Source organism: Homarus americanus, unplaced genomic scaffold (assembly GCF_018991925.1).
Source record: "Homarus americanus isolate GMGI-L3 unplaced genomic scaffold, GMGI_Hamer_2.0 scaffold37032, whole genome shotgun sequence".
Lineage (NCBI taxonomy): Eukaryota > Metazoa > Arthropoda > Malacostraca > Decapoda > Nephropidae > Homarus > Homarus americanus.
This window is the reverse complement of record NW_024731852.1, coordinates 911,132-924,335: the sequence shown is the minus strand read 5'-3', so window position 1 is coordinate 924,335 and position 13,204 is coordinate 911,132. Positions and strand designations below refer to the sequence as shown.

General features: G+C 41.6%; 1 protein-coding gene and 1 long non-coding RNA gene across 4 annotated transcripts in view; both read left to right on the top strand.

Moving 5' to 3' along the window:
• The window catches only part of LOC121867913 (polycomb protein suz12-A-like), a 96,102-nt gene that overhangs the window by 50,587 nt on the left and 32,311 nt on the right, over positions 1-13,204 (top strand). The gene's annotated exons all lie outside the window — the stretch shown is intronic.
• Positions 758-3,980, top strand: LOC121867914. 2 transcript variants are annotated; one of them, XR_006089261.1, is made up of 4 exons: positions 758-773; positions 2,599-2,626; positions 2,768-2,794; positions 3,487-3,980. It is a non-coding gene; the product is annotated as an uncharacterized LOC121867914 (long non-coding RNA). The 2 variants fall into 2 exon arrangements; XR_006089262.1 differs by lacking the exons at positions 758-773; positions 3,487-3,980 and adding exons at positions 2,426-2,446; positions 2,846-2,933 and having other exon boundaries at positions 2,599-2,653; positions 2,688-2,794.

Sequence of the window (13,204 nt, the reverse complement as noted above, 5' to 3'; positions counted from 1 at the left end):
TGAGTGGTTGGTGGCTGGAACACTGTGGGGTAGTGTGGTGGCTGGACGCTGTGAGGGGTAGTGTGTTAGCTGACACACTGAGGTGATGTGTGGCTGGAACACTGTGAGGTAGTGTGGTAGCTGGAACACTGTGAGGGTAGTGTGGTAGCTGAACACTGTGAGTGAGTGTGGTAGCTGGGTAGCAGGGTGGTAGTAGCTGGAACACTGTGAGGGTAGTGTGTGGTAGCTGGAACACTGTGAGGTGGTGTGGTAGCTGGAACACTGTGAGGTAGTGTGGTAGCTGGAACACTGTGAGGGTAGTGTGGTAGCTGGAACACTGTGAGGTGGTAGTGTGGTAGCTGGAACACTGTGAGGTAGTGTGGTGGCTGGAACACTGTGAGGGTAGTGTGGTAGCTGGAACACTGTGAGGGTGGTGGTGGCTAGACACTGTGAGGGTAGTGTGGTAGCTGGAACACTGGGGTAGTGTGGTGGCTGGAACACTGTGAGGGTAGTGTGTGCACAGAACGGAACACTGTGTGGGTAGTGTGGTGGCTGACACACTGTGACAGTGTGTGGCACCTGTGAGGTGGTGTGGTAGCTGCACTGTGGGGGTAGTGTGGTGCTGGAACACTGTGGGTAGTGTGTGGCTGGAACACTGTGAGGTGGTGTGGTAGCTGACACACTGTGAGGTAGTGTGGTAGCGGAACACTGTGAGTGGTGTGGTAGCTGGAACACTGTGAGGTAGTGTGTTGTGGAACACTGTGAGGTAGTGTGGTAGCTGACACACTGTGAGGGTGATGTGGTAGCAGACACACTGTGAGGAAAGTGTGGTGTGACACACTGTGAGGTGGTGTGTGTGACACTGTGGGAGTAGTGTGGTGACACTGTGGTAGTGTGTGAGAACAGAGTGTGTGTGCTGGAACATGTGAGGTGGTGTGACACACTGTGAGGTAGTGGTAGCTGGAACATTGTGAGGAGTAGTGTGGTAGCTGTGTGAGGTAGTGTGGTAGCTGGACACTGTGGGGGTGTGGTAGCTGGGACACTGTGAGGTAGTGTGGTGTGGGAACACTGTGAAGTGGTGTGTGCTGGAACACTGTGAGGGTAGTGTGGTAGCTGGAACACTGTGGTGGTGGTAGCTGGAACACTGTGAGGAGTGTGGTGTGACACACTGTAGTAGTGTGGTAGCTGGAACACTGTGAGGTAGTGTGGTGGCTGGAACACTGTGGGGGTAGTGTGGTGGCTGGAACACTGTGAGGGTAGTGTGGTAGCTGAACCTGTGAGGGGTAGTGTGTTAGCTGACACACTGTGAGGGTAGTGTGGTGTGACACACTTGGTGATGTGGTGGCTGGAACACTGTGAGGTAGTGTGGTAGCTGGAACACTGTGAGGTGGTGGTGTGGAACACTGTGAGGTGGTGTGGTAGCTGGAACACTGTGAGCATGGTGTGTGCTGGAACACTGTAGAGGTAGTGTGGTAGCTGGATCCTGTGAGGGTAGTGTGTGGCTGGAACACTGTGAGGGTAGTGTTAATGCAGACACACTGTGAGGTAGTGTGTGGTGGCGGAACACTGTGAGGGTAGTGTAGCTGAACACTGTGGAGAGTGTGGTAGCAGACACTGTGAGGGTAGTGTGGTGGCGGACCTGTGAGGGTAGTGTGGTGTGGAACACTGTGAGAGTGTGGTAGCTGACACACTGTGAGGTGGTGTGGTAGCTGGAACATTGTGAGGGTAGTGTGTGGCTGGAACACTGTGAGGGTAGTGTGTGCTGGATCACTGTGAGTGTGTGGTGGCTGGGACACTGTGAGGGTAGTGTGGTGGACACACTGTGAGGTAGTGTGGTAGCGAACACTGTGAGGGGAGTGGCAGCCGGAACGGGGAGTGTAGCGAACACTGTGAGGGTAGTGCACAACACTGTGGAGGTAGTGGTAGCCGAACACTGTGAGGCAGTGTGGTAGCTGGATCACTGTGAGGTAGTGTGTGCATGACACACTGTGAGGTAGTGGTAGCTGGATCACTGTGAGGTGTGCAGAAGGGAACACTGTGAGGTAGTGTAGCGACACACTGTGAGGGTAGTGTGGTAGCTGAACACTGTGAGGTAGTGGTAGCGACACTGTGAGGTAGTGTGGTAGCTGGAACACTGTGAGGGTAGTGTGGTAGCAACACTGTGGTAGTGTGGAAGCTGACAACATCAGTAGGGTAGTGGTAGCTGACACACTGTGAGGGCAGTGTGGCTGTAACCACTGTGAGGTAGTAGCTGGAACACTGTGAGGTAGTGGTAGCTGGAACGAGGGTAGTGTGGTAGCTGGAACACCAGGAGGTAGTGGTAGCTGGAACACTGTGAGGAGTGTAGCTGGGAACACTGTGAGTAGTGAGTAGCGACACGGTGAGGGTAGTGGTAGCTGAACACTGTGAGGGTAGTGTGGTAGCTGGGACACTGTGAGGGTAGTGTGGTAGCTGGAACACTGTGAGGGTAGTGTGGTAGCTGGAACACTGTGAGGTAGTGTGGTAGCTGGAACACTGTGAGGGTAGTGTGGCAGCTGACACACTGTGAGGGCATGAAGGAACACTGTGAGGTATGTGGTAGCTGACACTGTGAGGCAGTGTGGTATGGAACACTGTGAGGTAGTGTGGTAGCTGGAACACTGTGAGGGTAGGTGGTAGCTGGAACACTGTGAGGGTGGAATGAACACAGTGAGCTGACACACTGTCAGGTAGTGTGGTAGCTGGAACACTGTGAGGGTAGTGTAACTGACACACTGTGAGGGTAGTGTGGTAGCTGACACACTGTGAGGTAGTGTGGTAGCTGGAACACTGTGAGGTAGTGTGGCAGCTGACACACTGTGAGGTAGTGTGGCATGAACACTGTGAGGGTAGTGTGGTAGCTGACACACTGTGAGGGTAGTGTGGTAGCGACTGACACTGTGAGGGTAGTGTGGTAGCTGGAACACTGTGAGGGTAGTGTGTGGTAGCTGACACACTGTGAGGTAGTGTAGCGAAACACTGTGGAGGTAGTGGCAGCGACACACTGTGAGGTAGTGTGGTAGCTGGAACACTGTGAGGGTAGTGTAGCTGACACACTGTGAGGGTAGTGTGGCATGACACACTGTGAGGGTAGTGTGGTGAAGCTGAAACACTGTGAGGGGTAGTGTGGTAGCGACACACTGTGAGGTAGTGTGGAAGGGAACACTGTGAGGGTAGTGTAGCTGAACACTGTGAGGGTAGTGGTAGCTGGAACACTGTGAGGGTAGTGTGGTAGCTGAAACACTGTGAGGGTGTGGTAGCTGACACACTGTGAGGTAGTGTGGTAGCTGACACACTGTGAGGGTAGTGTGGTAGCTGAACACACTGTGAGGGTAGTGTGGTAGCTGAACACTGTGAGGGTAGTGTGTGGCTGACACACAGAGGGTAGTGTGGTAGCTGACACTGTGAGGAGGGACTACACTGTGAGGTAGTGTGCTGGAACACGGGGTAGTGGAGCTGACAACGTAGAGGTGGAGGACACACTGTGAGGGTAGTGTGGTAGCTGGAACACTGTGAGGGTAGTGTGGTAGCTGAACACTGTGAGGGTAGTGGTAGCTGGAACACTGTGAGGGTAGTGTGGTAGCTGGAACACTGTGAGGGTAGATTGTGATACATCATTGACAATATGCCAGATGTTTCCCAACCCAACTATTCAAACCAACAAATACCAACAATACATATAAGTAAAACTTTGATAAATCGGATTTCAATATATCGGAATTATATTTTCTTGCTTTGCAATGCTCTGGTCACCAGAGATACTAAAAAAAAAGTTAAGATATGTGGAAGATTAATAAAAAATTTATCATAGGAACGACACTTACTGAATACTGTACAGTGGTCTAATGAGACTTGCTACAGGCCTACTGAGATTTAAGACACTTGAGTATGTAACAGGCCGGCTGATAGGTGTTGTCACATTCATCAGGTCTATTTATTTAGTGATTCAGTATTATATTCTCCTATGATTGGACTCTTATGGTTCATCATGATTAATATAACATCTTCAGTTATAGAGAAAAATTACAATACTGTATGTAATTTGTAGTATGACTTAAAAATAAAAGGATAAGCTGTATCAGAAGGTTGTTTACCCAAGGTGCATTTGTAATGCGAGCTTTATGCAGACCAGCTTACAACAGGGGTCACTAAAACACACTGTATAGTATTTGATATGAAGAAACCTTCCTATTACTAACTGTGAGTGTTATATGATGACTCAATTTGATACTTGCTAACTTAGACAAATGATTAATGAATAAACCAGAGTATATGCAGATGTATAATACTTTCCACTACAATATTACTTATTAAGTGGTGATAAATACACTACTGTAGTATTTATTAAGTGGTGATAAATACACTACAGTAGTATTTATTAAGTGGTGATAAATACACTACAGTAGTATTTATTATGGGTGATAAATACACTACAGTAGTATTTATTAAGTGGTGATAAACACACAACTGTACTGTACTAATTTACTCAGTGTTGATGACAGACATTGTGGTAAGCCGATCAGCTGTTTGCCCTTTGTAAACAAATGACTCATGGTGTTCAGTGTGGGATTCTTTTTTCCCCGAAAGCTGTTTTAGGATAATATTTTAACCTGATACCAAATGATCCTAAATTATATGATAATTGTAGTGGAATTGCATAAAGAAGTGTTAAAGGAGTCTTGTGGGAGAGAGCCATGCTACCCCCCTCCCCTCTGCCAGCTGCTCCACGATATACATTTGTCTTCCACATACAATATACTCCTACACTTATTTGTTCTTATTTTCATCTTTATATTACTGTACAGTTTACAGTTTCTCTTTATTCATAAGAAATTTATGTAAATCTACCCCAAAATACAGTCGAAAAACTTGTACATTATTTAAATGTACTAAACTAATGTACTAAAATTTGTATCTTTTGTGCAAAATATATGACGTTTATATTAAAATTATTCACTGTCTTGCAGGAACCCAACAATGCAAATTATATTCTCCTAACTTTAGTTTGTGATATTATATAAGATAAAAACTTTAAGCCTGAAACCACCAAACCCTGGCTGGGAGGGAGGGGAGATGACATTGACATGTTTGACAGTTGGCACCGAAGGTCTAGTGAAGTATTTATTTGTTTATTTATGTCCTTTAGATTTTTTTTTTTTTTTATAAAATGTCACAAAAAGGACCGGGGAGAATATAATTTACATTGCTGGAATTCTTATAAAATAGTGATTAAATTGAATACACATGCTATAGTTTGCACTAGATAAAAATCTTATTAATCATTCTGTACATTATTTTGAGTACACGTACAGTACAGCTTTGCCCTTAGGACAGTGTGTGCATGTAAATGAGTAGAAATAAATGAATAAAGTTATATTGAGCCAAAAATATTAGTTGAAAAATTTTATGTAGACAGCTTGGATGGCTAAATTTTAGAATGATCAATAATTTTAATACAGTATAAGAAATGCAGAAAATATTTAATTACACAACTTGATTGATAATTACTTCACTGGAAATGAATGTAAACATAGAAACGATTCCTGTATTGAGGACTCAGCCATCATTTGATTGGCTGATGCTCACAACAAAGAGTGTTTCTCCTAAGACTTTCCTTAATCAAAGTTTTGTTCGTTAATGGAATTGAAAATCCTTATGGGAGCTAATCTAACCAAATTTCATTAATTGAACCGTTCGTTAATCGAGGGACCACTGTATATATACAGCCACCCCCACTTACCTAATCCACCCGACTTTTAATGACCACCCGACATACCTAATCACCGGTCGCATTCAAAATTTTTCAAATTCATGATTTTCAACTCCTCGACGCTAGTGATTACAGCGTTACTGAAAATTTTTCGTTTGTAATTCCCTAAAGTGGATGGCAAGCTTAAAAGTGAGAGTTTCTGGTGCTGAGAAGAAAAGAGACACCCATTTTAGATTTTCTATGTATTGCATTTTCGACTCAACCAATTCGACTTAGACCTGGACTTGGGTCCCTAACCCTGTCGTAACGTTTCAGGAGAGAGAGAGAGAGAGAGAGAGAGAGAGAGAGAGAGAGAGAGAGAGAGAGAGAGATATATATATATATATATATATATATATATATATATATATATATATATATATATATATATATATATATATATATATATATATATATATATATATATATATATATATATATATATATATATATATATATATATATATATATATATATATATATATATATATATATATATATATATATATATATATATATATATATATATATATATATATATATATATATATATATATATATATATATATATATATATATATATATATATATATATATATATATATATATATATATATATATATATATATATATATATATATATATATATATATATATAAATATATATATATATATATATATATATATATATATATATATATATATATATATATATATATATATATATATATATATATATATATATATATATATATATATATATATATATATATATATATATATATATATATATATATATATATATATATATATATATATATATATATATATATATATATATATATATATATATATATAGAGAGAGAGAGAGAGAGAGAGAGAGAGAGAGAGAGAGAGAGAGAGAGAGAGAGAGAGAGAGAGAGAGAGAGAGAGAGAGAGAGAGAGAGAGAGAGAGAGAGAGAGAGAGAGAGAGAGAGAGAGAGAGAGAGAGAGAGAGAGAGAGAGAGAGAGAGAGAGAGAGAGAGAGAGAGAGAGAGGAGAGAGAGAGAGAGAGAGAGAGAGAGAGAGAGAGAGAGAGAGAGAGAGAGAGAGAGAGAGAGAGAGAGAGAGAGAGAGAGAGAGAGAGAGAGAGAGAGAGAGAGAGAGAGAGAGAGAGAGAGAGAGAGAGAGAGAGAGAGAGAGAGAGAGAGAGAGAGAGAGAGAGAGAGAGAGAGAGAGAGAGAGAGAGAGAGAGAGAGAGAGAGAGAGAGAGAGAGAGAGAGAGAGATTGGGCCACTCAGATACAAAAGACAAACCTTTCCCAACTAGTTAGGGGAACATATGGGCACGTAGGTGGAGGAGACTGCAGTGGGAGCGGGAAAACAGAGTGAAAGATTACAGAGAAATAGTGCTAGGAATGATGACAAAACAAAATAAGGCAGGGAGTTAAAACCTAAACGCGGATCATGACTAACTTAAATGTTTACTACACAACCAGTAGGAGTATGAGAAACAAAATGGATGATGGCATTGGTATAAAATAAAAATCGATATAATAGCATTCAATCGAAACATGGATAAACCTAGACTCACGTGAGTTACCTGTCGATCACCAAATTGCAGGTTGCAAATTATTCCATACTGATAGGCAGATTAGGAAAGGAGGTGGAGTAGCAATCTATGTCAGGGATAATCTGAAGTGTGAAATAAATGAGGAAATAAAAACTGAACTGAATACAGAAACAATTTGGATAGAATTAATCGATGGTAGGGAAAAAATAATCACAGGAGTAATATATAGGCCTCCTTATCTTGATAAGAGTTAATGATTAACTTATTTGGGATGAAATAAGAGGGCTTCCATACAAGGCAAAGTCTGTATAGTCGGCGACTTTAACTTTCGCCAAATCGATTGGATTGACCTTACGCAGTAACTCAGAATCAGAGGACTTTCTTGAAACAATCCAGGACTGTTTCCTAAGCCCACATATAACCGCACTCCACCGTAATAATATACTGACATTCTGTCAAACAGAGAAAACCCTCATTAGTAATGTCGAGGTAGGGAAACTAACTTGCAAAAGACGATCACAAAGAAGCACGCTTCAAATTAGAATTTCAGGGCAGCCTAAGGAAATTTCCACAAGTCCCAGATTTCAAGGGCAAACTTTGTTAGTTTGAAGAGGCAGCTGAGAGAAGGGCATCATGCTTGGGGGTGAATTACATGACCTCACACCATATACCCACAGAGGGCGACCTCACCTTACCTGAAGACCTGATGGTTGAGGATGACCTGATCACGAGATCTGAGGTTGACGAGTTCCACAACAATTTAAATAATGAGTTACTTAATGCACAAAGGCAGAACATACCATACAGAAAACTCAGATCAAACAACAATGGCCCTAAATGGATAAATAATTATCATAAAGAATATTATTGGACACAGTAAGGCTATAGGTAGGTAGACTAAATCGTGGTGAAATTTACCTCCGAGATTATTACAAAAAGCCTCCTAATAACGACGGTAATGTGTCCTCCAATATTGCAGTGTAAGGTGAATCATTGTATCGCGAATCATTAATTACCATTAAAAAAGAGCAATAATAATGAGATGCATTCCCAAGTGTGACCTTTTCATATCTTTTGTGTTGCTTTTTACTCTCTTTTCCCCCAAAACACTCAAATTAATGAAAAATGCAAACTATATTCTTAAAATAATGTCTATGAATGCACCTTTTACAATATAAATGAATAATAATATGGTCACACAAGAGGAGATGTGACGCCATTGTTTTCGTTAGTGTTTACAGCCGGGAGTCCAGGACGATGGTTCCACGTAAGAAACTGAAAATAAGACCCTGGTTGTAGCTGTAGTAAAATTAATATATAAAAAATGAATATATAAATTTTAAGTAATGTTAATAAATTGGAACACTAGAAGTAGCTAACCCCTAATGGCAAAGAAAAAAAGTGAGACTGATAATGGAATGCCAATGTACCTCCTTGTTTGGTAGCTGCCTACTACCTAAACTTAGTGTGCCCTGAGCAAATTTGTTTAACATGTCATAAAAAACGGGTGTAGTACCAGAATCATGGAGGATAGCGAATGTAATACCGATTTTCAAGAAGGGAGATAGATCACTATCCTCTAACTACCTTCCAATCAGTTTAACAACAATTGTAGGCAAATTGCTGGAAACAATAATTTCAAACTCTATTCGAAATCACCTGGAGAAACACAAGTTGATCAATGATTCCCAACATGGCTTCACAAGCGGGCATTCATGTTTAACTAATCTATTAACATTCTTTTCAGCAGTTTTCGAATCAGTGGATGAGGGGCACAATTATGATGTGGTATATCTCGACTTTAGCAAAGCCTTCGACAGAGTCCCCCCCGAAAGACTAATAAGAAAAGTGGAGGATCGTGGAATTGGAGGAGATATTCTAAAATGGATTAGGGCGTGGTTACAGGACAGGAAACAGCGAGTGAGCATTAACGGCAATACAGTACAGTGGGGTATGCTATAACGAACGGATCCTACTACGAATATTCCTATAACGAACGGTTTTACCTATAAAATTGAGAATGCTATAACGAACGCAACTCCTACAACGAATGCGGATGAATACCGGACTATTTCGCCTGGCGCATGAATATTGTTGTACCGCGACCCACAACAAGAGCGTCAGGCGCCATCTTTGTCTCATTGTGTAGCCAGTGCACCACTGTTATTGTTGAAATTTCGTCTTTTGATGTGGAAATTCGCGTTATTTGTATAACTATTTTGTTATACAAGTATACAATTGTAACAATGAGTCGTCCAAAGCGAGTGAGAAAGCTAATAACCCTTGAAACTAAGAAAGAAATTATAAAGAAACGTGAGAATGGAAGAAGCATTGCGAAACTTAGTGATGAATATGGGATGGCTAAATCGACTATATGTACGATTTTGAAGAATAAAGAGGAGTTAAAAACTGTGCAAGTGGCTAAGGGAATCTTTAGACTTAGCAAAGCAAGGTGTAATGTGATTGAAGAGATGGAAAATTTACTCTTAGTGTGGGTAAAGGAGAAAGAAATGGCAGGTGGTAACATTAGTGAAGCTATAATTTGTGAGAAGGCTAAACAATTGTTTGAGGACCTTAAAGCCAAGACTCCCAGTGGAAGTGATAGTGATGTGCCAGTGTTTAGGGGTACCTGCATGCTGAATAACACTGAGGTAAGATAAAGTACCGTATTTTTTACATTTTCCACAGAATTTTTTCAGTGTTAAGCGGTTGTATTTGGGGGCCTGGAACGGATTTATCCTATAACGAACGAATGCTATAACGAACGAGGTTCTGGAACCAATTACGTTCGTTATAGCATACCCCACTGTATATCCAATTGGAGAACGTCACTAGTGGAGTTCCCCAATGCTCAGTACTTGGACAATTATTATTTATCATATATATAAACGACATAAATATCGGCATAGACAGCAACATAAGTAAATTTGCTGACGACACTAAAATAGGGCGTGTAATTAAATATGACGAGGACTCCGTAAAACTACAGGAAGATCTAAACAAATTTTTCGTATGGTCTGAAAAATGGCAGATGAAATTCAATGTGGACAAATGTAAAGAACTTAGGTTAGGAGATGTAAACAGGGAAACCAGATACCAGATGAACAACGATGTTATAGAGAAATCCGACTGTGAAAAAGATTTAGGAGTAATGATAAGTTGGAATCTTAAAACAAGTAAACAATGTGTATTTGCTCGAAACAAGGCTAACAAAGTACTTGGGTTCATACAAAGGAGTGTTAGTTACAAGACTAGTGAGGTCATCCTAAAACTATATCCTGCGCTGGTGAGGCCTCACTTGGATTATACAGTTCAGTTCTGGTCACCATACTACAGAATGGATATACTGAAGAATCACGAGAAAGAATTCAGAGGAGAATGACAAGACTAATCCTGGGCACTAGGAACCTTGGTTACAGAGACAGGTTAGAGCATCTTAATTTGCATTCCCTCAAGAGACGTAGAGTGAGGGTGATATGATAGAGGTGTATAAATGGAAGTCGGCTAAACAAAGGGGATATTTCAAAGGTATTCAAACTACCCAACCAGGAGCGAACTCGTAACAATGGTTTTAAATTAGAAAAATTTAGATTTAGGAGCAAAATTGGTAAACATTGGTTTGGAAATAGAGTAGTGGATGAATGGAACAAGTTACCAAACATCATCATTAACTCGAACACGCTGGATAGCTTCAAACATAGGTTGGATGGATATATGAGTGATAGGGGTTGGGTGTAAACGGGACTGCCCAGTATGGGCCAATAGGCCCGCTGCAGTTTCCTTCATTTTTATGTTCTTACATGTGTAATAATAATAATAATAAACGGTTTATTAATAGAGTTGCAGCCAGTGGTTGAAAATTTACAGACGTACATTTGATTTAGACATAATGATACAATATGCATTGAATATATTTACAGGGCTGTACTGTACATAAATCAGGAGTTGTTTATTATTTTAACAATAGATGGGATGGTGCTATTCTTATATCTATCGGTGCCGGCTCTTATGGGCTGAATTTTGTTGTAGTGGCGGACTGCGCGAGGTGGGTGGGGGGCTGCTGGCGGCAGGAGGTGGCGATGATGAGGGTGGTGCATTAGTTGGCTGCCAAACCTTTCCAGTGCTTGGTGGTGGAGGTCACTGAGGGATGGCATTTCCAGGGTGGAGAGAGCATGATTCTGCAGGCCCTTTTCTCTAACCTTCTCTAGCTGACGTTGTTGGGTGGAGTTGAGAGAAGAGGTGTGTGTGTGTGTGTCAGCGTGTGTTTGTGTGTGTCAGCGTGTGTTTGTGTGTGTGTGCATGTGTTTGTGTGTGTGCATGTGTGAGCGTGTGCATGTGTGAGTGAGTGCATGTGTGTGTGTGTGTGTGAGGGTGTGCATGTGTGTGCATGAGGATGTGCATGTGTGAGGGTGTGCATGTGTGTGTGTGAGGGTGTGCGTGTGTGTTTGTGAGGGTGTGCGTGTGTGTTTGTGTGAGGGTGTGCGTGTGTGTGAGGGTGTGAGTGTGCTTGCATCTGTGTGCGTGTGTGCGTGCGTGTGTCCGTGCGTATGAGCATGTGTGTCTGTTTGTTTGTGCTCATGTGTGCGTGGATGTATGTGTATTAATAATAATAATAATAATAATAATGATAATAATAATAATAATAATAATAATAATAAACGGTTTATTGAAAAAGTTTGCAGCCCGAAGGCTGAAAATATACATTGGACATAAATGACTTATTACATACATTGGTGGTTTAACAAAAGCCTTCATTAGAGAAAGGTGAAGGAACATACAGTGAACACACAGATTAATGTTTACACACGTAGATCATGTGAGCTGAGGTGTTGAACAGCAGACACATAGTGTAGTAACTCCCTCACAGATGGCGTTATGAGGGGCATCACTTGGAGTACTATTTCCCTCACAGGTGGTGTTATGAGGGGCTTGACGTGGTGTAGTAATTCCCTCACAGATGGTGTTACGAGGGGCCTGATGATGTAGTAATTCCCTCACAGATGGTGTTACGAGGGGCATGATGATGTAGTAGTTCCCTTACAGATGGTGTATGAGGGGCCTGATGATGTAGTAACTTCCTCACAGATGGTGTATGAGGGGCCTGATGTGGTGTAGTAATTCCCTCACAGATGGTGTTATGAGGGGCATCATGTGGTGTATGTGGTGTGGTGTGTGTGTGTGCATGTGTGTGTGTGCATGCATGCGTCTATGTGTGCGTGCAAGTGTGTTAAAAATAATAATAAACGGATTATTAATAGAGTTGCAGCCGGTGGCTGAAAATATTCAAGCTTACATGTAATTTAGACATAATAATATACATTCAATACATTTACAGGGCTGTACAGTACATAAATCTGGAGCTGTTTATTATTTTAACAATAGATGGGATGGTGCTATTCTTATATCTATAAGTGTGGGCTCTTATGGGCTGAATTTTGTTGTAGTGGCGGATTGCGCGAGGTGGGTGGGGGACTGCCGGTGGCAGTAGGTGGCGATGGCAAGGATGGTGCAGTAGTCCACTGCCAAACCTTGCTAGTGCTTGGTGGTGGTCACTGAGGGATGGCATTTCCAGGGTGGAGAGAGCGTTGATGTAGCCCGAGTAGTCTGCGCCGAGCATGATTCTGCAGGCCCTCTTCTGTACCTTCTCTAGCTGACGTTGTTGGGTGGAGTTGAGAGAAGACGACGAGGCTGGTGACGCATACGTTAATTTGGGGAGAATAAATGTGTTGTAGATAGTCTTCAGCTCTGGCGTGGGTGCCCCAATTGACCTGAGTCGTCGTAGCATGTAGAGTCGGTACGAGGCTGCCCTGATTGTTTTGTTTACATGGGCTTTCAAGTCCAGTTTGTTGTCTATAGTAACACTCGGAAGTTTGACAGACTGCACTAACTGGAGAGGATGGGCACCCA